The sequence below is a fragment of the Ornithorhynchus anatinus genome, chromosome 2 (genome assembly GCF_004115215.2).
Source record: "Ornithorhynchus anatinus isolate Pmale09 chromosome 2, mOrnAna1.pri.v4, whole genome shotgun sequence".
NCBI classification, from domain to species: Eukaryota; Metazoa; Chordata; class Mammalia; order Monotremata; family Ornithorhynchidae; genus Ornithorhynchus; species Ornithorhynchus anatinus.
Genome location: NC_041729.1, coordinates 94,324,347 through 94,348,378, shown reverse-complemented (window position 1 = coordinate 94,348,378; position 24,032 = coordinate 94,324,347). Strand labels below are relative to the sequence as shown.

The following is a 24,032-nucleotide window of genomic DNA, read 5'->3' as shown; positions in this document are numbered from 1 at the left end:
GCTTGGAATGTACAAATCGGTAACTCACAAGGATCTAGGTTCTAAACCCAGCTCTGACACTTGTCTGCTACGTGACCTTAGTCAAATCACTTCACTTCTCTGTGCCTCAGTTACCTCACCTGTAAGATGGGTAATAAGATTTTGCGCCCTATAAGTAGGACAGCGACTGTGTCCAGTCTGATTAGCTTGTATCTATTTGAGCACTTAGTACAATGCCAAGCACATAGTGCTTAACGAATGCCATAAAAAAGAAACAAACACACACATACACACACATTCACACAGAAGCATATACTTAAAGAGTCTCTTCTGAACACTGCTGCCCAGGATACATGTTTGGGTACTATTGGCTAAAGTGTCTAAAGTTTATGAATCCATCAATTGACCATATTCATTGAGCACTTTCTTTGTGCAGAGCACTGTACTAAGAACTGGGGAGAGTATGATATAAACAGAGTAAGTAGACACATTCCCTTGCCCAAAATGAGTTTATAGTTGATGACTTAATTGATGATAATTTCATGACTTCCCTAACCCTCATTATATTTTGCCTTTCTAAAAATGAATGGGAAATAAAAAATGAATAATTTGATTTCCAAAGCAATCCTGGAAGGAAACATTCCTTGTCTGAACACTAAGATATCCACTCCACCCATTGGCTTAAGAGGAACTTCAGAGGCGCCAATACTTTCAGATCGCCTCCATGGCAATAAAGATTTTTTTCTCTCCTCAGGGATGATCACAAATCCTGGAGCTAGGGGTCATGTATTCCAGTCCTCTGGAAATGAATAACTAAACTACCCAGGATGGAGGGGTGCCTGCTCTTTCTTTTAAAAAACAAACATACAAAAAACAACTGAGATGGAGACTTCAACCTCCTTTAGTAGTCCACAACAGCAGCCAATTCTATCACTTTCGATAAAACTAATTCCCTCCAACCTAAATCTCTCTGGCTTTTGATTTAAGCTTGATTCCTCGTGTTATCTATGCTTGAGGAGAATTGTCTAGCTTTATCCCCATAGAAATCTCCTAATGTACTTGACTAGTTTTGGTTTTTTTTCACCCTTCCCTGGACTAAACAATTCCAGTTCTTTGGGGTTTCTTCAAAAACTTATCCTCCAATCTTTTCATCATCTGTATCATTCTGTGAATCCTCTAATTTCTCCACCTACTTTTAAAGCAGTTTTCACTGACTCCTTTGACAGTAGCAATGTTTCACGTTAGGACGTAAAAGGACTACAAAATTTTGGAAAATGCCACTTCCTCAAAGTAACATGCAGATCTCTGTCCTAAGAATTTAGGAAAATAATTTATAGTGGTGTTTGAATGTTTACTGTGTGCCGAGCGGTGTACTAAGTGCTCGGAAGAGTATAATTCAATAGAGTTGGTGGACACTATCCTGGCCCACAGTGAGCTTACAGACTTGAATCAAAGGTAAATGCCTACCCTTGTGAAGTTAATAATAATAATAATGTTGGTATTTGTTAAGCGCTTACTATGTGCCGAGCACTGTTCTAAGCGCTGGGGTAGACATAGGGGAATCGCGTTGTCCCACGTGGGGCTCACAGTCTTAATCCCCATTTTACAGATGAGGGAACTGAGGCACAGAGAAGTTATGTGACCTGCCCACAGTCACACAGCCGACAAGTGGCAGAGCTGGGATTCGAACTCATGAGCCCTGACTCCAAAGCCCGTGCTCTTTCCACTTAGCCACGCTGCTTCTCTACCAGCTTACCAGCTGGTAAACTGAGGTAAGCTGGTAAGCTAAGTTTACCAGCTAAGTGTGAAGGCTAGCAATTCTGTGCATTAAATGGGGCCTCAGACGACTTCTGCTTCTTCAGGAACCTCACAGTTCTTCGAATAAGTATCTCCACAGAACCAGATACACATAGTTGCTGCAGTGCAGGGCTGGGCATCATCTCTGTCTGGATGGAACACTGCTATGGTGGTAAGCAAGAGTAGAAGCAGCCTGGCCTAGTAGATAGAGCAAAGGTCTGGGAACAATGCTTGGCACATAGTAAGCGCTTAAATACCATAATTATTCGTTATTAACAAGCGCTTAGTACAGTGCTCTGCACAAAGTAAGCGCTCAATGAATACTACAATGAATGAATGAAGGACCTGGATTCTAATCCCAGCTCTGCCACTTGTCTCCTGTGTGACCTTGGACAAATAACTTCACGTCTCTGTAAAGTAGGGATTAATACTGTGAGCCTCTTGTGGGACTGGGACAATGTCCAACTTCAATAGTTTCTATGACAGTGCTTAGAACAGTGCCTGACACATAGTAAGTGCTTAAATACCAGAAAGAAAGAAAGAAAGAAAGAAAGAAAGAAAGAAAGAAAGAAAGAAAGAGAGAGAGAGAGAGAGAGAGAGAGAGAGAGAGAGAGAGAGAGAGAGAGAGAGAGAGAGAGAGAGAGAGAGAGAGAGAGAGAGAGAGAGAGAGAGAGAAGAAAGAAAGAAAGAAAGAAAGAAAGAAAGAAAGAAAGAAAGAAAGAAAGAAAGAAAGAAAGAAAGAGAGAAGAAGAGAGAGAGAGAGAGAGAGAGAGAGAGAGAGAGAGAGAGAAAGAAAGAAAGAAAGAAAGAAAGAAAGAAAGAAAGAAAGAAAGAAAGAAAGAAAGAAAGAAAGAAAGAAAGAAAGAAAGAAAGAAAGAAAACAGAGACTACTGACCATCCTCCCATTCCCAGGAAGTATGGAGCAGTGGAGATCCAGACCCGGGTGTTTACTATGTGAAGAGCATTGAACTAAGCATTTGGGAAAGTATTATATATCATAATTAGCAGATATGTTCCCTGCCCATAAGGAGCTTAGAGTCTTGAGGGGAAGTACAATAGAAGTGATAGACACAGTCTATGCCCACAAGTAGCTTAGGGAAACACACTGTATACAATTTTCTTCCACTGCTCATGTTTCAGAAATACCTTCAACATGATTACACTACAGGTTAATGTATTAAAGTATTACAATTGAAAGTTCAGTTGGACTAGGACAACTGAACGTTCCAATTCGAATGCCCTTTCCACAAACCTTCACCAAACTTCAACCCCCACCCCTAATAATAGATGATCACTCCCCACAACTTTAAAACCTTAAAAAAGCACATTTCTTGCAAGTAGACTTCCCCCGACTAAGCCCATATTTCTTCTTGTCCTACTCCTTTCTGTGTCGCTCTTACTCTTTGATTTGCTCCTGTTATTCACCCCTCCCTCAGCCCTACACTATTTATGTAAATATCCATAATTTATTTATATTAATGCCTGTCTCCCCCTTTAAATTGTAGCTTGCTGTTGGCAGGGAATGTGTCTTATCAACTGTGGTATATTGTACTCTCTCAAGAGAAGCAGCTTGACCTAGTTGATAGAGCACACAGCCTGGGAGTCAGAAAGACCTGAATTCTAACCCTGGCTCTACCACTTGTCTGAGGTATGACCTTGGGCAAGTCATTTCTCTATGCCTGAGTTCCCTCACCTGAAAAATGGGATTAAAATTGAGTCCCATGTGGGACCAGAACTGTGTCAGGAGAGGAATGGTGCCTGGCATGTCTTAAGCCCTTAAATACCATAAAAAAGTGCTCAGTACAGTGCTCTGCACAGAATAAACACACAATAATTCCCATGGATTGATTGATTTCTGAATGTCCCAGTTAATAATAATAATATTAACTTTGGTATTTGTTATGCACTCACTTGTTTTGTGGTTGTGCCTAGCAGAGGGTTCTGCACACAATGTGTGCTCAGTCAATACTGTTGATATTGTTAATGATGATGTAGAATAAAAGGAATTTCCTGGATTTCTGAGGAACACTTGCCAAATTTGTTTCCTTCCACTAATCGACATTTTTTTCTTTTAGAGAGCAGAGTAGATTATTAATCAGAAATATGTACCTCGAACTTCAAAAATACTGTCTGGGGCATGAATATGGAAACTTGAATATGATAAAAAATTATATTTCAGCACTTATTAAAAGGTAATGATTGAAATGTGGCTCAGAGAAGCTGTTTTCCCATTTTCCTGTTAAACCAGCCAATTTGAAAGGACACTCACATTGCACGCGCAAACATCTGAGGTTAACCCGCTGTCCGATAAAAGGGAGTCTGCTAACTGGGCATGCAACCGGTCTGAAATATTTGGAAATAAACTGAACTATCTGCCTCAGGTTGAGAGAGAGCCCTCTTTGTTGTGACATCTATCACATGGCCAGTATTACTGTCAAGTGATCTCTGTAACTTTATAATTTGAACATACTGTTCAAGATGCTGACCAGCTAAGGCCCTCGCATGAGGGGAGACGACCATGTTTTTCAGTTGCAAAATGTCATCTGTAGCCTGTCTCCCACCAGTTACAAAGGCCTTTCTCTGCTTTCTCTAACAAAGAGACAATGTTTCCCTCTAGGACACATAAGGCCTATAAAATTTTAGAAAACAACGCCACCGAAAATTGACATAGAACAGAAGTGTCTAGAATTCTAGTCTGCAGGGAGAAATGAAAGAAAACTGCTGCAATGCAAATTTCTGTCAAATGCAGCCCAGTCAAGTAGAAGAAACTGCTCAAGTTCTTAAGAACTTAGCAATTTCAAATATCAGGGTGTAGCAGGACCTTCAAATGAACTCCCTCTAGTATTGAAAAATTACAATTATATGTGCCTCAGACACCCAGTGAACTTATCTCTAAGACCCAAACTGAAACATGTTCCCCAGATCGCTTCAATCTTTCAGAGAACCAAAAGAAACAAAAATATTCTTAGCAAATAAATATTCTTCAATTCACCAAAAAGTGATAATTATCATGCACCATCATTCTGAACTTTAATATGTGCATGAGAGGGTTAATTTCATGAGTTTTCACCAAGATCTAAATGTTCTAAACTCAAAACAAGTTTAGCTTTTTGGAAATTCAGATTGCTTGAGTATCTACTGCCAAGTACCATGGTTTTTTTCTTCTTTTAAAGATGGGAGAACAGCAGTGTTATATTTCCCTGGTATGAGTTATTCCAGTCCTGGGGAATAAGAAAATGGTAATAATAATCATAATAATTGTGGTATCTGCTAAGCACTTACAATGTCCCAGGAAATGTACTAAGTGCTGAAGTAGATAGAAGACAATCAGGTTGGACACAGTCCCTGTCCCACACAGGACTTGCAGTCTTAATCCCCATTTTACAGATGAGGCAATAGGCACAGAGAAGTGAAGTGGTTTGCCCAAGGACTCAGCAGACAAGTGGCAGAGCAAGGATTAGAACCCAGGTCCTCTGACTCCCAAGCCCTTGCTCTTTCCACTAGGCCTATCTGTTTCTCTAATGAATTCATTTAAAAGCATCCCCAGTTTTGAAGGTTTTGACTTTTACCATGCTATACCCAATAACTTTCAAAAGACCCAGACCAACATTCCACCTTGGGGTAGAGAGGCTGCCAATCTTCTTTTAAGGCCTCAAAATCTGGGAATCTCAAATGTTACTGTGTTGTCATAGGAGTCAAAAGCTGAGAATACAGAACCAAGAGGCGGTGGTGGCATCTATTTTTGCTAATTGTTTCTGGAAAAATATTTCAGACATTGCACATAACTGAATACAGTCAAATACACAGAAATCACATTTGAGGGACAGTAAAGAATGGAACCCAGTATTTAGGGGCAGAGCAAAGAACAATTTTCAGTAAAATGGAATTTGCAATGCTCTTAATCCCTATTATCCACATTTCCAACATATGGCACTTCACTTTCTAATGCAAAATCTTCCTGGGTCATTTAATAATGGCATTTCAGTGCTTGCCACGTGTGAAACATTTTTTTTGGTATTTGTTAAGTGCTTACTATGTGTCAAACACTTTTCTAAGCGCTGAGGTAGATACAAGTTAGGTAGGTTAGACCCAGTCCCTTTCCCACACAGGGCTCAGAGGAAACTGAACTGAGGCACAAAGAAGTTAAGTGATTTGCCCAAAGTTATACAGCAAACAACTGACAGAGCCAGGATTAGAACCCAGGTCCTCTGACTCCCAGGCAAGTGCTCTTTCTACTAGGCCACACTTATCAGATCAGACACAATCCCTGCACACACAGAGCTCAAGTTCTTTTTCTCTTTTCTCTTATGTAAAACAATGGCTTCTTCAAATTAGAGGCCCCTAAAGATGTCCCTTGAGCACTTCTTTCAAGGTATGTGGGATATGTTAATGGCTTACTGTGTGTCAAATACAAAATAATCAGGTGAGACAATGTCCCTATCCCGGATGGGGCTCACAGTCTAAGTAAGGAGATGAACAGGTACTGAATCCTCATTTGAGAAAAGAGGAAACTGAGACCAAGAGAAGTTGAGTGACTTGCTCAAAATCACAACAGGCAAGTGGCAGGGCTGGAATTAGATCCCAGTTCCCCGCTCTTTTTGCTGGGCTACATCTTGAAGAAAAGCTAACTGTCCAAATCTTAAAATATCACTTTGAATCATGCACTCATCTAATGTCAGCTTCTTTCCACGGTTGCTTTTAATAATGTTATTTACATACTTAAAATTCTGATCATCAACTTAGTAAAATACTCAGTCCTGATAGGCACTTCCCATTATTAGTGGTATTATTGGTGTTTATTGTGTGCCTTATGTGTAGTGCCCTGAGGATTGGGCAAAATCATGGTCCTTATCCACAAGGACTTTACAATCTAACGAGGAGTTGAAAAATCTAAGGGAGAGTTTACCATCAAATGAATTACAAAGTTAGCATGCCTGGCTGTCAAAGCTGGCTTCTGTCCAGGCATATTTGTTCAGCTACTTCCTCGGGAGGAGAGGAGGGTGGGAGAGAGACAAGGGAAACAATTTTATGTGCACTCTGGACTATCAGCATTGGAAAATGTCCATATGCATTTAAGACAAACAGGCTGTTAGTAAAGTGTGGGAAAACTTTTCCTCATCATAACAAACTCTTTCCCTCCAAGCAATTCTAACCACAGGGAAAACCACTAAGTTTTAGGATTTTGTTTATCATCAATCGGGAAAGAAATGAGAAAGAAAAACAATGGCAACTAAATAGAATCAAGGCGATGTACATTTCATTAACAAAATAAATAGGGTAATGTAAATATATACAGTTGAGCGGACGAGTACAGTGCTGAGGGGATGGGAAGGGAGAGGGGGAGGAGCAGAGGGAGATGGGGGGAAAAGAGGGTTAAGCTGTGGAGAGGTGAAGGGGAGGTGGTAGAGGGAGTAGAGGGAGAAGGGGAGCTCAGTCTGGGAAGGCCTCTTGGAGGAGGTGAGTTTTAAGTAGGGTTTTGAAGAGGGGAAGAGAATTAGCCTGGCGGAGGTGAGGAGGGAGGGCATTCCTGGACCCAGGGGAGAACGTGGCCCAGGGGTTGACAGTGGGATAGGCGAGACCGAGGGACGGTGAGGAGGTGGGCGGCAGAGGAGCGGAGCGTGCGGGGTGGGCGGTAGAAAGAGAGAAGGAAGGCTCTACTGCTGCCTTCCAAATGGAGAGAGGAGGACAAAGGATTTGGGTGAGAAAGGGGATAGGAGGTTGACTGAGGTGAATAGAAGGAGGACAAGACAGGTGTACAGAGTTTTTATTTTGTGGTATCTGTTAAGGGCTTATTATGTGCAGGCACTATACTAAGCACTGGGGTAGATACAAGTTAACTGTCTTGTTCTATGCCTAGTCGTTTCCAACCCATAGTGATGCCACAGACACATCTCTCCTAGAGAGCCCCACTCTCCATCTGAAATCTTTCTGGTACTGGATCCATAGAGTTTTCTTGGTAAAAATACAGAAGTGATTTACCATTGTTGCTTTCCGCACTGTACTCGAGTCTCCGCCCTCGATTGTCTCTCACTCCGCTGCAGCCCAGCATGGGTGAGTTTTGATAAATTTATTAGGTTAGACAAAATCCCTGTCCCTCATTGGGCTAATGGTCTTTAATCCCCATTTTACAGATGAGGTAACTGAGTCACAGAGAAGTGAAGTGACTCACCCAAGGTCAGAGCCCAGGTCCTTCTGACTCCCAGGCCCGTGTTCTATCCGCTAGGCCATCATGCTTCTCTGCTTCTTGTAGGCAGGGAGTGTGCCTACCAACTCTGTTATATTCTACTTTACCAAGCATTTAGTACAGTGCTCTGCCCACAATAAGCACTCGATAAATACCACTGATTTTGTTTAAGGTATTTGTTAACCAATTACTATGTACCAGGCACTGAACTAAGCACTGGGGTAGATACAAGATAGATACAAATTAATCAGATTAGACAAAGTCCCTGTCCCTCATAGGGCTCACAGTCTTAATCCCATTTTAAATGTGAAATAGGCACAGAGAAGTGAAATGACTTGCTCAAATTGACATAGTAGATAAGTGTCGGAGTTGGGATTAGAATCCAGGTCCTTCTGATTTCCAGGCCCATGCTCTATCCACTAGGCCATGCGGTTTATGGCAGCCCCGATTTGCAAGTCGGAAGGAGTCATGCCACCCTGTGGGAGTTGCTGAGCCAAATAGCCAGTGAGCTAGAAAATTTTACATTGAATTAATGTGAATGAAAGTTCTAAAAGTTCTGGTGAATCAGGCTCTCCAACAGGAAAGAGGCAAGCACTACTCTCCCATAACTTAACGATGGTCAATAACAATAGAATTTGTGCAATTTGTTAAGTGCTTACTATGTCCCAAGTACTATATTAACTGGTGGGGGCGGGGATCACTGTGGGCAGGGAATGTGTCTGTTATACTGTTACACTGTACTCCCAAAAGCTTAGTACGGTTGTCTTCACACAGTAAGCATTCAATAAATAGAAGACAGTCAAGTCATACAGTCCCTGTTCCATAAGAGGCTCACAATCTAAGACAGCGGGAGAGCAGGTTTTTAATCCCCCATTTTACATATGAGGAAACAGGCACAGAGAAGATCACAGAGCAGGCAAGTGATTGAGCCAGGTTAAGAACCCTGGTTCCCAGGCTCTTTTCACTAGGGATGCTGCTTCTCATCATCAAGAAAAACTTATCATATGAGCATTCCTGAACAGATCTAAGAATCACTTAATTGATCCTTTGTTACTTGGTGATACAATTGGGGTGTGTGCTTCACTGCCAACTCCTATTTTGGGATCCATGACTCACAGATCACATTATCAAAGAGACCACACATTTTTTTTGTTGTTGTTTTTTCCTTGCTTCACCTCTCCTCTTACTATCAGCTTTAGGATTACCATATACCACCCTTTCAATTTTTATTTTCCAATCATGACATAGCCAAAAAAAAGTGCAAACAGAAGTTTAAGAAACCCATCAGTAGGTTTTTTTCTATATTATCTTCATGGATCATCACCCTCTCAATCTTCAAAGCCCTGCTGACTAACCTCTCATCTCTCCACCCTATTCTCCCTTGCTTCTGCACTGCCTATGAACTAGGTTCTGGAGCCCCTAAGTACTGTGATGTTCACCTACCCCCACGGCACTTATGCATATATCTTAACACTCTGTTGTTTCCCCTATCTGTAATTTATTTTAATGTCTGTCATTCCCACTACACTGAAAGCTCCCTGAATGCAGGAACGTTGCCAGTTAACGATCCTGTCCCAAGTGCTTTGTACAGCACTCTGCAGACAGTAAACACTCCTCACTCATTGATTGATGTAATAATGTTGGTATTTGTTAAGCGCTTACTATGTGCAGAGCACTGTTCTAAGCGCTGGGGGAGATACAGGGTAATCAGGTCATCCTATGTGAGGCTCATAGTTAATCCCCATTTTACAGATGAGGTAACTGAGGCACAGAGAAGTTAAGTGACTTGCCCACAGTCACACAGCTAACAAGTGGCAGAGCTGGGAGTCGAACCCATGACCTCTGACTCCGAAGCCCAGGCTCTTTTCCACTGAGCCACGATCTAAGCATTTAAATCAAAGAGTAAAGTCATAGAAGGGAATGGCTCTCTCTCCTCATTTAGTTCCATTTAGAGCCCCCGGCAATCCTGAATGCCCTTAGAGTAAATTCTGTGGCATTTGCTAAAAGATGCCTCAACCTTCTCTGAGAACCTACACAGAAAATAGCTCCAAACTGCCCCGTGTTTTGCTCATCTAGTCCCCCCATGCGCACTGAACCTCAAGTCAAACACCAGAGTTCCAGTGGTTGCCCATCCACCTCCCCATCAAACTCCTCACCATTAACTTTATAGCACTCAATTACCTTGCCCCCTCCTATCTCATCCCTCTACTCTCCTACTACAACCCAGCCCATCCACTTTGCTCCTCTAATGCAAACCTTCTCACTGTACCTCGATTTCATCTATCTTAACACCAACCTCTCGTCCATGTCCTGACTCTAGCGTGGAACATCCTCCCTTCTCAGCTCCCCTTCCCCTTCGCATCGCCTCAACTCCCTTTGCTCTAACTGGCCCCTTCCCACCCCATAAAACTTATGCATATATGGGCATAACTATAATTCTATTTATATTGATGCCTGTTTACTTGTTTTGAGGTCTGTCTCCCCGCTTCTAGACTGTAAGCCTGGTGTGAGCAGGAATTGTCTCTCTTTGTTGCTGAATTGTACTTTCCAAGTGCTTAGTACAGTGCTCTGCACACAATAAGTACTCAATAAATACGACTGAATGAATGAACGTACGACTCCCCCCCCACCCCCATTTAAAGCCTTATTGAAGGCACATCTCCTCCACGAGGCCTTCCCTGATTAAGCCTTTAAGCCTTCCTTTCCTCTTCTCCCATTCCCTTCTCTGTCGTCCTGACTTGCTCCCTTAATTCATTCCCCCCTCCCAGCTTCACAGCATTTATGTACATATCTATAATGTATTTATTTATACTAATGTCTGTTTCTCCCTCTAGACTTTAAGCCTGCCGTGAGCAGGGAATGTGTCGGTTCATTCATTCATTCAATCGTATTTATTGAGCTCTTGCTGTGTGTAGAGCATTGTACTAAGCGCTTGGAAAGTAGAATTCGGCAACAGATAAAGACAATCGCTACTCAACAACAGGCTCACAGTCTAGAAGGGGGAGACAGACAAAAAACAAGTAGACAGGCATCAACAGCATCAAAACAGATAAATAGAATTCTAGATATATACACATCATTAATACAGTAAATAGAATAATAAATATGTGCAAATATGCACAAATGCTGTAGGGCGGGGAAGGGGGTAGAGCAGAGAAAGGGAGCGGGGTGATGGGGAGGGGCCGAGGAGCAGAGAAAAGGGGGGCTCAGTCTGGGAAGGCCTCCTGGAGGAGGTGAGCTCTCATTGGAGTAGATATCAATCAATGCCACCTGAACCGGAAATCAATAGTCTGGTCATTTTTGAGCAAAGGAGACTCAGGAAAGTGACCAAATGGCACCAAATGAAAGATGACCGCTCTAATCTTGACTGCATCAGGGCTGGTGAAGGGAGAAGAGTAGTAATATGGAAATGGGGCATAGACAGCAAAGAAGCCTGTAACATTACATCCCTTTGCCCTCAGTTGTATGCCCTCCTTGCTGACCTCTGTGGCTCGCCCCACTCTGGTCAATACTTCACTCTGCTGCCCAGATCATTTTTCTACATAAGCATTCAGTCCACGCCTCCCCACTCCTCAGGAACCTCAAGTGGTTGTCCATTCATCTCCAAATCAAACAGAAATTCCTTACCATTGGCTTTAAAGCATTCAATCACCTTGCCCCCTCCTACCTCACCTAGCTGCTCTCCTACTTACAACTCAGCCCACTCGCTTTGCTCCTCTAATGCCAACCCATTCACTATTCCTCAATCTCATCTATAACGCAGCGGGCCTCTCGCCCACGTTCTGCCTCTGGCCTAAAACAGGCCTGCAATGCCCTTGCTCTTCATATTACACTCCCCCTCCACCAAAGCCTAACTGAAGCAACATCTCCAAGAGGCCTTTCCTAAGCCCTCATTTCCTCTTCTCCCACTCCCTTTCACTTGATTTGCTCCCTTTTTTCACCCCTCCCTCAGCCTCAGTACTTATGTCCATATCTGTAATTTACTTATATTAATGTCTGTCTTTTTCTCTAACCTGTGAACTCATTTTTGGGCAGGGAGTGTGTCCATCAACTCTGTTATATTGTACTCTCCCAAGTGCTAAGTACAGTGTTCTGCACACAGTAAACACTCAGTAAATATGATTGATCATATTACGAGAAATACAAAGTAACTGTGAGCCCCTTATTGGGCAGGGATTGTCTCTATCTGCTGCCGAATTGTACTCTCCAAGCACTTAGTACAGTGCTCTGCACATAGTAAGCACTCAATATATACTATTGAATGAATGAATGAATGAATGAACTCCAAGTCTGCATCCTTATTGGTATCCTCACCCATTATCCAATCAATAGTAGACCTTCCACATAGCCTCCCTAGATTAAAGAAAGAAAAGGAAGTTTGCTTTTGCTTGAATTCTCTGAATTTTGCTGTGGACTTTAGCCATATCCACATGGCTGATCCCAGGAAGAAAAAGCAAAACACTAAAGCAGATCACTCTGCTACTCTCCACTTCACAGTCAGACAAGCGGCCTCTGAATCTTTCCAATTTCAGGTCAGTGAACTTTTAGCCAACGAAGATACTGCTCTATTTCATGCTACATAAATGGACCGTGCTGAAAAATGATCAACAACAGTTTAATGTTAATGGATTTGCTCTATGGCCACAACTCCTCGTCCCTCCCCAAATCTCATCTCTCCTCAAACTATGTCTTTTAACAGCAATTAAAATAGTTCACTTTCACTGTTCAAAGGACACCTAGCTTTGCATAAGCATTTTAAATAGCAATCTAAAGAAGCATGGTTCTGGGATTCAGGGTTCTAAACCCTGCTCCACCGCTTGTCTCCTGTGTGATTTTGGGCAAATCACTTCACTTCCCTGTGCCTCAGTTGCCTCGTCGGTAAAATTGGGATTAAGACTGTGAGCCTATGTGAGAGAAAGATTGGGTCCAACCCAATTTGCTTGTATATGCCCCAGAGTTTAGAACAGTGCCTGGCACATAGTAAATGCTTAACAAATACCCATTTAAAAAAATAAACATGCTTAGTACAGTGCTTTGTATACAGTAAGTGTTCAGCAAATACCACTGATGAACTAAAGAACAAATGTCATCGTTGACTCCAGTCTAAAATAATGCTCCTAACTGATGTCAGTACACAGAGCTTCTCATTTGTGAGATGATTTTCCTTTGTAAAACTCAGAATTTGTCCTAGGTGTTAGATCTTTTCTAAGTAAGAACAAAATAAATTAGCTACTTGGAAAGAATTGCAGATTAGAGGCATTTCATGATACGTATATATATGTAGTTGCCCTTCGTACCTCTAGTCAATGTGAGCGTGTTTGAGTCTGAAAGAACCAATTTCAGACCCACAGCCTCAACCACACTATGCAAGCATGAAGACTGTTCCCTGAGGTGTAGTCATGTTTCCTGAATGGAGATTGCATAATGTAAATGCTTCATGAAAATAGTCACACAACGGCAGATGTCTGCACTCTAGACTAGTGTGGCTGCATCCATATAAATCCAAAAAATGGTCAAAATGACAATAAATTGCCTTTGGAAAAAGTAAATAATATACTTTTTCTATTGTAAAAATAATTAAGCTTGTGGAACTACAGAATATTAAAATGGCCTTCTTTAAATCAAGAAATATGCCTCTACTCCTGCTCCATCCAGGACTGATTGATTCATCCAATACATATACAAATGTGTATTCAGATACACCCATTAACTTAAAGGTTTGGGAGAATAGGGATATATATAAATCTGGGAATAACCTAACCACATTAAAATATATTTTTATATAAGCGGTCTGTGGGAGACATAAGAAAGAATGAACCTTTGAACAATACAGAGTTTCTCTACACAACCGAGACAGTTGTAATGTGGAAAGTCTGATCTGTGAAGCAAGGGGACAGCCAATGACAGGATTCAGTTCTAAAACTAGATTCAATAACAACTCCAAATCTTCAACTTTCATCTCTAGTGGGATATCCCCACCCAATCATCTGAACTTCTGGCTAATAACCAAAAGAACCATCAACCTGAACTTGAGTGCCAAAAGATATTCAGACATCCTCCACCCAAAAACTTGGCTTTTTCTTTTACTTTTTTTGGTTTTCTCAGACATATCTTTACAGTGATTCTGGGAAGTCCCACTTCCTAGAACTCTGCTCTTCAACTTTCCAAATTGCTTTCTCCTCCCCATTATACAAGATCCAATATTTCATCTCAAAAAGACTGAAAGTGGAAAAAAAGGGGCAGGAGGGAGCTTTTACTCTGTCTTCTTCCTACATATTTTACAAATTTAGTGATTTTCTATCGTCACTAGCAAGGCATATTTTAAAGGGGCCCAGATACGACATGAGTGGTGCCCAAATGTTTTGTGGAACATCATGAATGCCAGCACAATGGTTAAATTCCAGTGTAAGGAGTGGATCAAAATAACCTACTAAATGCCTTGGACAAGTCTTTTTGTTGCTGTTTGTTTTGTTTCTCGGGGGGGTTTTTTGGAGAACACTATTGTATGGCTTTCCCCCCCGGGAATGTGCTTGTTTATTGTTCAGTACAGTGCTCTGCACACAGTATGAGATCAATAAATGAATGAAAGTTTGTTTGAAAACTTTTTAAACATGGGGCCCCATTCCTCGGGTGCTTTGGAAAATGCCTAGAAAATGATCAAAGAAAGGGACATGTAGGTGATTCAATCACCCACTAGCTAGGGAATCCACAGCAGATATAGAGCAAGGCATGTTATTGACTGTATTGTTAGCTTAAGGTGGGGGGGAAGGAGGCTTTCCATGCTGATTTTTTCCCAAGCAGATTCACCCACACCTTTTGGGAGAGCAAGACAGGGACAGAGAGAGGACAGGGTTTGGGTGGGAAGATGAGGAGTTCTATTTTGGACATGTTAGGTTTGAGGTGGTCAAGCGGGTCATCTAAATAGAGATGTCCTGAAGGCAGGGGGGAAATGTGAGATTGCAGAGAAGGAGAGAGAACAGTGCTGGAATTGGAGATTTGGGAATCATCCTCAGAGAGAGAGTAAAGTCGCAGGAGGGACTGAGTTCTCCAAAGGAATAGGTGCTAATGGAGAATAGAAGGGGACCCAGAACTGAGCCCTGAGGGACTCCCACAGTTACATGGAGGGAGGCAGAGGAGGAGCGGCCAGAGGGATAGGAAAGTGTCAGTGAAGGCAAAGTTAGATAATGTTTCCAGGAGAAGGAGATGGTCCACACTGTCAAAGGCACCAAGGAATAACCTCTCGGTCAATCACAGGCTTCAGGATGGTGACCCTGGCCTTGACAAGTCGATGTTTGTTAAGGTAATTTTTTTCCCTAACTGATCAATAACTTCAAATTTACCTTGGGAAAGTTTATATACTTAAGCAGCACTTTTTAAAAGAACTTAGCATATCTGGCCTAAGAATACACTTTCCAATTTCCTCAAAGCCAGTCTTAAACACTCCAGAGTAATTTTGTTCTCCAGGGAAAGGGAACGGTCTGTTGCAATATCTGGGGCATCACGGGCAACACTTCAAGAGCAGGAAACAAACCTAACTTTTCTGACTGTTCTTCTGTTACATTTGTTACCCAGTTATGTATTTTCTTTTCTTGTCAGAAAAATCTCTCTGGGAACAACTGACCCCATATAACCTATAAGTGGAATTTGGGGGGTTGGGAAGTTTACAAACTTAATTTTTGGAATTTTATTTCAGAATACATTTTTTTCCCCAGAGTGCGCCTTTCAGTAACATAGTGCACAGTGCTCTGCAAAAAATTAGAGCTCAATAAATTCCACTGACTGATTTTTCTCCAGATACAGAGAAGAGAGGGAGAAAGAGAAAGGGAAAAAGAGAATGTAGTCAAAGAACCTATGTTCTAATCCCGCTCTGACAATTGCTTACTTTGTGTGACCTTGGGCAAATCACTTGATTTATCTGTGCCTCAGCTTCCTCACATGCAAAATGAGGATTTAATACCTGTTCTCCCTCCTACATGGATTGTGAGCCTTAGACAGGGTAGGGACTGAGTCTGACTTAATTGATCTATACCTTCTCCAGTTACTCCTGTAACAGTGTTTGAAGCATAGAAAGTGCTTGAATACCATAAAAAAGTGCATGAGCAGCCAGAGAGGCAATGTCTGAGCTGCTCCTGAAATGTTGCTAGCAGATTCAACTCAAGACAAACCCTCAACACTAGGTACTTAACAGTCTTCAAACATCAAAGCTATGCTCACCTTAACACAAGCATAATGGACTGGGGTAGGGAGAGAGGGGTGGTTCATGGAAGGAGAATGAGTGATAGCCAAACAGCTGCTTTATGGAGAGCTGATATTGCAAAACTGAAATAAAGGAGGGCAGAGGGAGCATTTCAAATACATAGTAAAACCGAGCCTCAGACAATGTTGCATGTCAGATGAAAACTGGGAGTCAACTGATGAGGGATGGTATGTTGCACTGCTGTCAAAAAGGGAATAACTCTCAGAGCAAAAACTCAGTACAGCAAGAGAGACAAGAAGGTAAAACAGAAAAACAGGGCCAGGTGCCACAAATATTAAACACAATAATAAAGGACAATCTTGTGTGCCCAGTGTGGCCAGGACTGTGGGTCCCACACTAGCCTTTTCATCCACACATGCATTCATATGTAATAATTGTGGTATTTGCTAGATGCTTACTATGTGCCAGGCACTGGTACTAAGGGTGGATACAAGCAAATCCGGTTAGACATGGTCCCTGCCCCACGTGCAGTTCAGAGTCTCCCCATTTTACAGGTGAGGTAACTGAGGTCCAGAGAAGTGAAATGACTTGCCCAAGGTCACAAAGCAGACAAGTGAAGTGAGGATTAGAACCCATGATCTTCTGACTCCCAGGCCCGTGCTCTCTCCACTACGCCACGCTGCTTCACCATTAGCGCTGTCACCTTTGACTGTGAACGCGCGCGCACAGACGCATGCACGCACGCATGCACACACACACACAGTCAAACCTAGAACACCCTTCCTCCTGGCCTGCAGAAAGCACTCTCTCTCTCTCATGGTTGCATTGATCCATTCTTAGAAGCAGTGGGCAGAGTGGGATGGCTAGACAAGTAAATACGAACCAGGCGATGGTTTTGAACCTTATCCAAAACAAATCTTGGCAGACCACAATTTGGCTGTTGCTATTGTACATTTAAAGATTTGATGCATTTGTAAATCTACCTTGGAGAGATGACACTGCCCTATACCATCATACCTTCCCATTTATATACTGCTGTGATATTCTCAGTATTTGGAAATCGTTCAATGCTCACATCATTCCTAAAAAATACAATCCTAATCTTACAAATTGGGGAAAAAAAAACTTGGAAAAGTACAATAGCTTTCTTTCATCCATTAAGGAAATGATCCCAAACTGGGATCAGAATATTCTAAACTTTTTCACCCTCAAGAGTAGAAACCTGATTTTCAGTTCTTAGAGGAGGCCAACTGCATCACGTTTATAAATATAAAGATGTGTCCCGCTTTTATGCCCATTAAAGAATAGCTGACTAGCAAGCTTGTATACAGGAATTAAATAACAGATAAATTAAGTAAACATCATAAAAAACAGAAGCTTCTAAATTACCATGAGGTAAAGTACAAAGAGGACACTTACCTCTACAATAATATTTCCTCTAGATAAAGTCTCTTTTCCCCAGTGATGCTCTATTAAAGATCGCCAGCTGCTTCGGATAATCCGGTAAAGCTGGTTCTCTCCCGGGCCCTAAAAGGAAAGGTTTTGCAATCCTTTTCTAATCGCTGGCAAACACAACAGGCTATTGTGAGGCCATAATTTGCCCCCTTATTTGAACATCCCTGTAATTAGACCTGTTCAATTCTCAAGCCAAGTCCCAGAGCTGTGGCCACAAGAGATAAGCACTGGAGTCCCCAAAAGTGTGACTGGTAAACAAATTGTCTTTACCATAACAATCTGCAGATGGATGTAAAGGGGCCTAAATTGCCTGCCATATTCACCTCAAAAGAGAAACAAATGAGAAGAAGTGATCCCAACCAAGATCACAAACGGTGAGGAGGGGGTGCAGCACATGAGGTATGGCAAACGCAGCCCCCAAGAGCAAGAAGCGGGGCAACATCCTCAAGCCACGCCCCATGAAAAGTCTCAGCCCCAATTCCCTGAGAATAACATCACATGGTGGCTAACAAGAGGCACTCTCAGGCTTAAATGGGCCATAGGGAAATTGGGATATGGAATGCCATCTGGAAGGATGGTAAAAGATAAATGAATGCATATGTAAGGCCATGAGCAATGCTGCACTGAATCAGAGAAATGGTCTATCAAGGCCATTCTGTCTCCAACCACAGCAAATGGATGCTTAGAAGCCAGCTCTCCTTTACACCGCCACCCCTCCACCCCCGGGATCCCGAATGATGATGTCTGAACATCTAACACTGCCAGCTTTCCCCAACTACATTCCAACTATTTGCCGTAATAACTCATTAAGGACTTCTTATCCATGAATTTAACAAAAGTTTTCCTAAACCTGTTGACATTTTGGGGCTGAACAGCTTTCTGTCATGGTGTATTTTACAGCCCAAATTGGGAACACTTAACACAGAGGGATTCTCAAACAAAACATTCCCAACTTCAGGCCCAGCACACCCAATACCTCAAATAACAGTGAATGCAAAACACTTCAGTACAGTGTTTTCTAGGACATTATGCACCTGACCCTCAGGTTACCCTCCTATGGAGCTCCAATGCTCAGTTATTCAGCAGCCTTGCATCTGTCAAAGTCTCTAGGCTCCCTGCTCCTTCCTCTGTCTCCTCCCCTGATAACAGGGCTCCTGGGCCATCTGAACGGTCATTAGCCTCTCAGCCAAAATGAGGGCAGAAAGGAGGAAAAGGGTAGAAAAACAAATCTGCCTTTCTCTTTACTTTGTAGAGCCCTGGCTTAGGGGTGGGAGGTAGGTGGAAACCTTGAAGCGGACACTGGTTCCTTTGTATATATCTATAGTTTATATATTATAATTTATATATTATAAATTATTTATTTAACATCTGTCTCTCCCTCTAGACAGTAAGCTTGTTGTCGGTAGGGAATGTGTCTCCCAACTCTGTTGTTTTATACTCTCTCAAACGCTCAGTACAGTGCTCTGCACATAGTAAGCACTCCATAAATAACACTGATGAACCAACTGATAAACATTTTTAACAGTACCCCTCCTTCAGCTGGACAGTTTTCCTGTCACCCAGATCTGTGTTGAAGTGAGGGGCTGGAAAGAGGAAAGATGGGAGTGATGGGGAGGAGAAAGGAGGACTAGGGTATTCCCCCCAGGGAAGGCCAGAGGCAGCTTCTGGTGGAGCAAAGACTTAGTGGGAGGTGTGCTCAGCAGAGTGGTTCTGGGTGAGTTTCTCAATCACCACCACTACTGCCATGAGCATGGAAGGGGCTCTAGAGAAGGGCAGGAGGTGGCCTGAGAAATCTCGAGTTCAAAGTCAACCAATCATGACACCTATGCCCATCTAAGAAGCTCTATGCTAACCTGAGGTTTGGAGTGTCTTTCTAGATTTTTGTATCCATACTCTCACTGCCTTAGTGGCATTTATACTAAGGGTAATGAATAAACAAATTCCTTCATCTAATAATAACGATAATAATGACATTTGTTAATTGCTTTCCATGCGCCAAGTACTGTACTAAGCCCTGGGGTAGATACAAACAAATTGGGTTGAATACAATCCCTGTCCCACATGAGGCCCACAGTCAACCTCCATTTTTTATAGATGAGGTAAATGAGGCACAGAGAAGTTTGATGACTTTCCCAAGTTCACACAGCAGAAAAGGGTAGAACTAGGATTAGAACTCAAGTCCTCTGACTTCCAGGCCCGTACTCTATCCACTAGGCCACGCTGTTTCATCTGTGGGGTCTCTCAGAATACCCTCCTGGGTAATAATAAATAACTGTAGTATTTGTTAAGCACTTACTGTGTGCCAGGCACTTTACTAAGCACTGAGGTGGATACAAGTAAATTGGGTTGGACACAGTCCCTGTCCCATGTGGGGCTCACGGTCTTAATTCCCTATTTTACAGATGAGGCACAGAGGAAAGGAAGTGACTTGCCCAAGGTCACACAGCAGACAAGTGGCAGAGTCAGAATTAGAACCCAGGTCCCAGGCCTGTGCTCTAACCACTAAACCAAGCTGCTTTTAAGTGTCGGGAAAGGAGAGAGAGGAAGGAATTAGACATGGTCCCTGGCTCTCAAGGGGTTAACAGTCTAAGAATATAAGTGGAGAACACACACATAAGGAGAGATGAAACAAGAAAAAAGCCTGTGCTCTTTCTACTGGGCCACACTGATTCCCAAAGAGGGCAAATAATTTAGAAAATGATAAAACTCTTAAATCACAGTACATGTAAGTCATCCAAGACAGTTTTCATTTCAGGGCAAAGAAACAGCCCTTCAATTTAGAAGGAGGAGTGGGATGTGAACTCCCACATCTATAATTCTTGCAGATTTCCATTCTACAATGTGGTTGGATCCCACTTCCTCCTTCCTCCCACCTCTGAGGGCCCTCTTTATCCGGATCCAGGACTTCTAAGGCTCTCCTCTTGCTGCTTCAGTCCCCACCCAATCAATGGTATATATTGAGCACTTACTATGTGCAGAGAACTGTACTAAGCGCTTGGGACAGTACAGTGGGTCGCTTGGGAAAGAGCCTGGGCTTCGGAGTCAGGGGTCATGGGTTCGACTCCCGGCTCTGCCACTTGTCAGCTGTGGGACTGTAGACAAGTCCTTGACTTCTCTGTGCCTCAGTTGCCTCATCTGTAAAATGGGGATTAACTGTGAGCCTCACGTGGGACAATCTGATTCCCCTGTATCTCCCCCAGCGCTTAGAACAGTGCTCTGCACGTAGTAAGCGCTTAACAAATGCCAACATTATTATTATGAGAAGCAGCGTGGCGCAGTGGAAAGAGCACGGGCTTTGGAGTCAGGGCTCATGAGTTCGAATCCCAGCTCTGCCACTTGTCAGCTGTGTGACTGTGGGCGAGTCACTTCACTTCTCTGTGCCTCAGTTCCCTCATCTGTAAAATGGGGATTAACACTGTGAGCCCCACGTGGGACAACCTGATTCCCCTGTGTCTACCCCAGCGCTTAGAACAGTGCTCTGCACATAGTAAGCGCTTAACAAATACCAACATTATTATTATTAGTAGTAGTAGTAGACCTGATCCCTGCCCCTAATGAGCTTAGAGGCTGGGGGAGTGGGGGGTTGGGGGGAGGTGGCGGGAAGCAGAGACAGACATTAGCATACATAAATTACAGATATTAACATAAATAAATTACAGATATGTACATAAGTGCTGTGAGGCTGAGGGAGAGGTGAATAAAGGGTGCAAATCCTAGGGTGCAAGAGCGACAGAGAAGGGAGAGGGAGAAGAGGAAATGAGAGCTCAATCGGGGAAGACCTCTGGGAGGAGATGTGCTTTTAATAAGACTTTGAAGGTGGGAGATTTCTACAGTCTATACTCTACAGTGCTTCCAAGTGAACAGGTGCTAGCAAAGACAAAAATCAAAAATAATGAAGTCACATTAGTGAATGGCACCTCAACTGAAATATGCTCAAAGACTGAGATTTCTATCCCTTTCACATGTAAAAGATGTGATTCCTAAATTCCTAAGTAACAAGGTAACGGCAAAGTACCAACTGCTAACTGAAATTGCTCTCCAGCCACAAGCTACCTTAAAATGTTCGGATTTACTAGCAGAAATACAAGAAATGGCATCTTTTATCCTTGCTCTGACAAAAATGAGTCATTTCAGGCACCATTTGGGGCAAATGAAGCCAGAGGTCCCCAATTTTTCATAGAGTGATATGAAAGTGCTCAGATTTCTCATCACTAAGCTACAAGTACAATAACTTGAGAAAAAATAGTAAAATACATTTTTAATATGCAACACTGCTTTTGGAACTGTGAAAGCATTAATACTGGATAATGGCTGTTCCTATTTTATTCACAGTTGCAAGGACACAGCCACCTATGAGACCATTTCCTGAAATTCAATTCCCCAGACCCACCCCAGTGCTGACCTTGCCAGGATTTTAGGAAAAGGCAGCAGCAACAGGTACAGAAAAGCAGTTCTAGCTTCAATCAACCTAAGAATTGAGTGTTTACCGTGTGTAGAGCACTTTACTAAGCGCTTGGGAGAGTACAATATAAGAGTTGGTAGACACGTTCCATGCCCTCAATGAGTTTATAGTCTTCCCAGGAATCTCTCAGCACAAGCCAAGCTTGCCAGATTTAGCCACCTGCTATGGAAGACAAGCCAGAATCGGAGGAGCTGGGATTGGCTTTCCAATCCAATACACACACACACATGAAGAGAAAAAAAATTTGCACTCTTCTATTTGCAAAGATTAAAGTGGGGGGGAGGGCAATGGACATCAATAACTGAAACCTATGAAATGTCTAATACCAAAATAAACTATACTTCTAAATTCAAAATTAGGGGAATGCCTGCCTGAAAACTGGGAAGTCACATGAAGTTATTTGGCTTCAAATTCCTCAGTTGCATCATTTATAAAAACAAAACGTAGACTATATAGCAAGAGGCAAATCAGCAGTTACTCCAGAAACCAAGCTGCACATACCATACCGATCAGCAATTGGAGGTCGAGATCTCAATACAGTGAGGCCAAGCCACAACTAGCTGATAGGGAGAAGGCAGACTGAACATTAACCTAAACCAATACTTTCCAGGGAACCTTTCCAGCCTCCAAAGGTTACTGAGAATTCCTGAATGGGCCCCTACAATGACACACTGGCAATTTTTCAAATCCAATCCAATTTCAGAAACTGTCTAAAAGTCCCAGAGAAAAAGAAGTATGCATGAGGCAGAATGCAATTTCTTTCAAGCACTGGTAGAGTTTTGTTAGGTTTTTTAAAATTGTATTTGTTAAGGACTGACTATGCACCAGGCACTGCACTAAAAGCTGGGGTAGATACAAGATGAACAGGTTGGACAGAGTTCCTGCATCACATAGAGCTTGATTTTAATCCCCAATTGACAGATGAGGTTAACTGAGGCAAAGAGAAGGGAAGTGATTTGCCTAGGGTCACAGCAGTTTAAGAGGCGGAGCCAGGATTAGAACTCAGGTCCTTGGACTTCCAGGAATGTGTTCTTTTCATGAAACCCAGCGGCTTGTCAGATATGAAAGCCAGAAAGGCTCAAGATTCCCTAGTCATAGTTCAAAAAACAATCAAGTCCATAACCTAAGGGGGCACCTTCACTGGAAACAGCAGAATCATTCCCAGAAGTGGAATCTTTCAGGGCAGCTAATACCATAGTTTGGGGGAAAGGATGAGGGAAAGAAAGGCAATCCTTCTAGAGACTTAATCCTTTTACAGAAACAGCATGGCCTAGTGGAAAGACCACAGAACTGAAAGTCAGGAGATCTAATCAATCCATCAAGGGTGTTTATTGAGCATTTACCGTGTGCAGAGCACTAAGCACTAGGGAAAGTACAACAGAGATGATAAATGCAATACTTGACCATAAGGATCTTACAGTCTAGAGGAGGGTTTTAAACCTAGCTCCTCCATTTGCCTGCTGTGTGACCTTTAGCAAGTCACTTCTCTGTGCCTGAGTTCCCTCACTTGCAAAATGGAGATTCAATACCTGTTCTCCCTCCTACTTACTCTGTGAGCCTCATGAGGGACCCTATTATTTCAAATCTATGCCAGAGCTCAGTAGCTTGCTTGGCAAACAGTAAGCGCCTAAATAAGCACTAAATACAGTACTCTGCACACAGTAAGCACAGTAAGAATGAACAAATACCACAATTATTAAGTATTCTCAATTGAACCTTGAAACCTACAGTCTTCTTAGCCATTATGTAGCAGGGACATCGCTGCAACTTGGAAGAGGGGGAGGACTATCAGTGGGTGGTGAGTGGAGAAATTCTGGCAGCGTGCAAACTCTAGAACTCCTCTCAATTCAACAAGCAGGGTGGTCTAGTGGAAAGAGCACAGGCCTGGGAGTCAGAGGTCCTGGGTTCCAATCCCAGCTCCACCACTATCTGCTGTGTGAGTCTGGACGAGTTGCTTT

General features: G+C 42.6%; 1 protein-coding gene across 25 annotated transcripts in view; it reads right to left on the bottom strand.

Annotated features, from left to right (window-relative positions):
• Positions 1-24,032, bottom strand: part of EPB41L2 (erythrocyte membrane protein band 4.1 like 2) — a 236,759-nt gene that overhangs the window by 147,011 nt on the left and 65,716 nt on the right. For 2 of the 25 annotated variants that reach the window (XM_029082766.2, XM_029082775.2), the window contains exon 3: positions 17,577-17,684. The exons of the other annotated variants lie outside the window; for them this stretch is intronic. The gene's annotated coding sequence lies outside the window, so the exon portion shown is untranslated. The remainder of the gene's footprint in view (positions 1-17,576; positions 17,685-24,032) is intronic. 25 annotated transcript variants of the gene reach the window in all.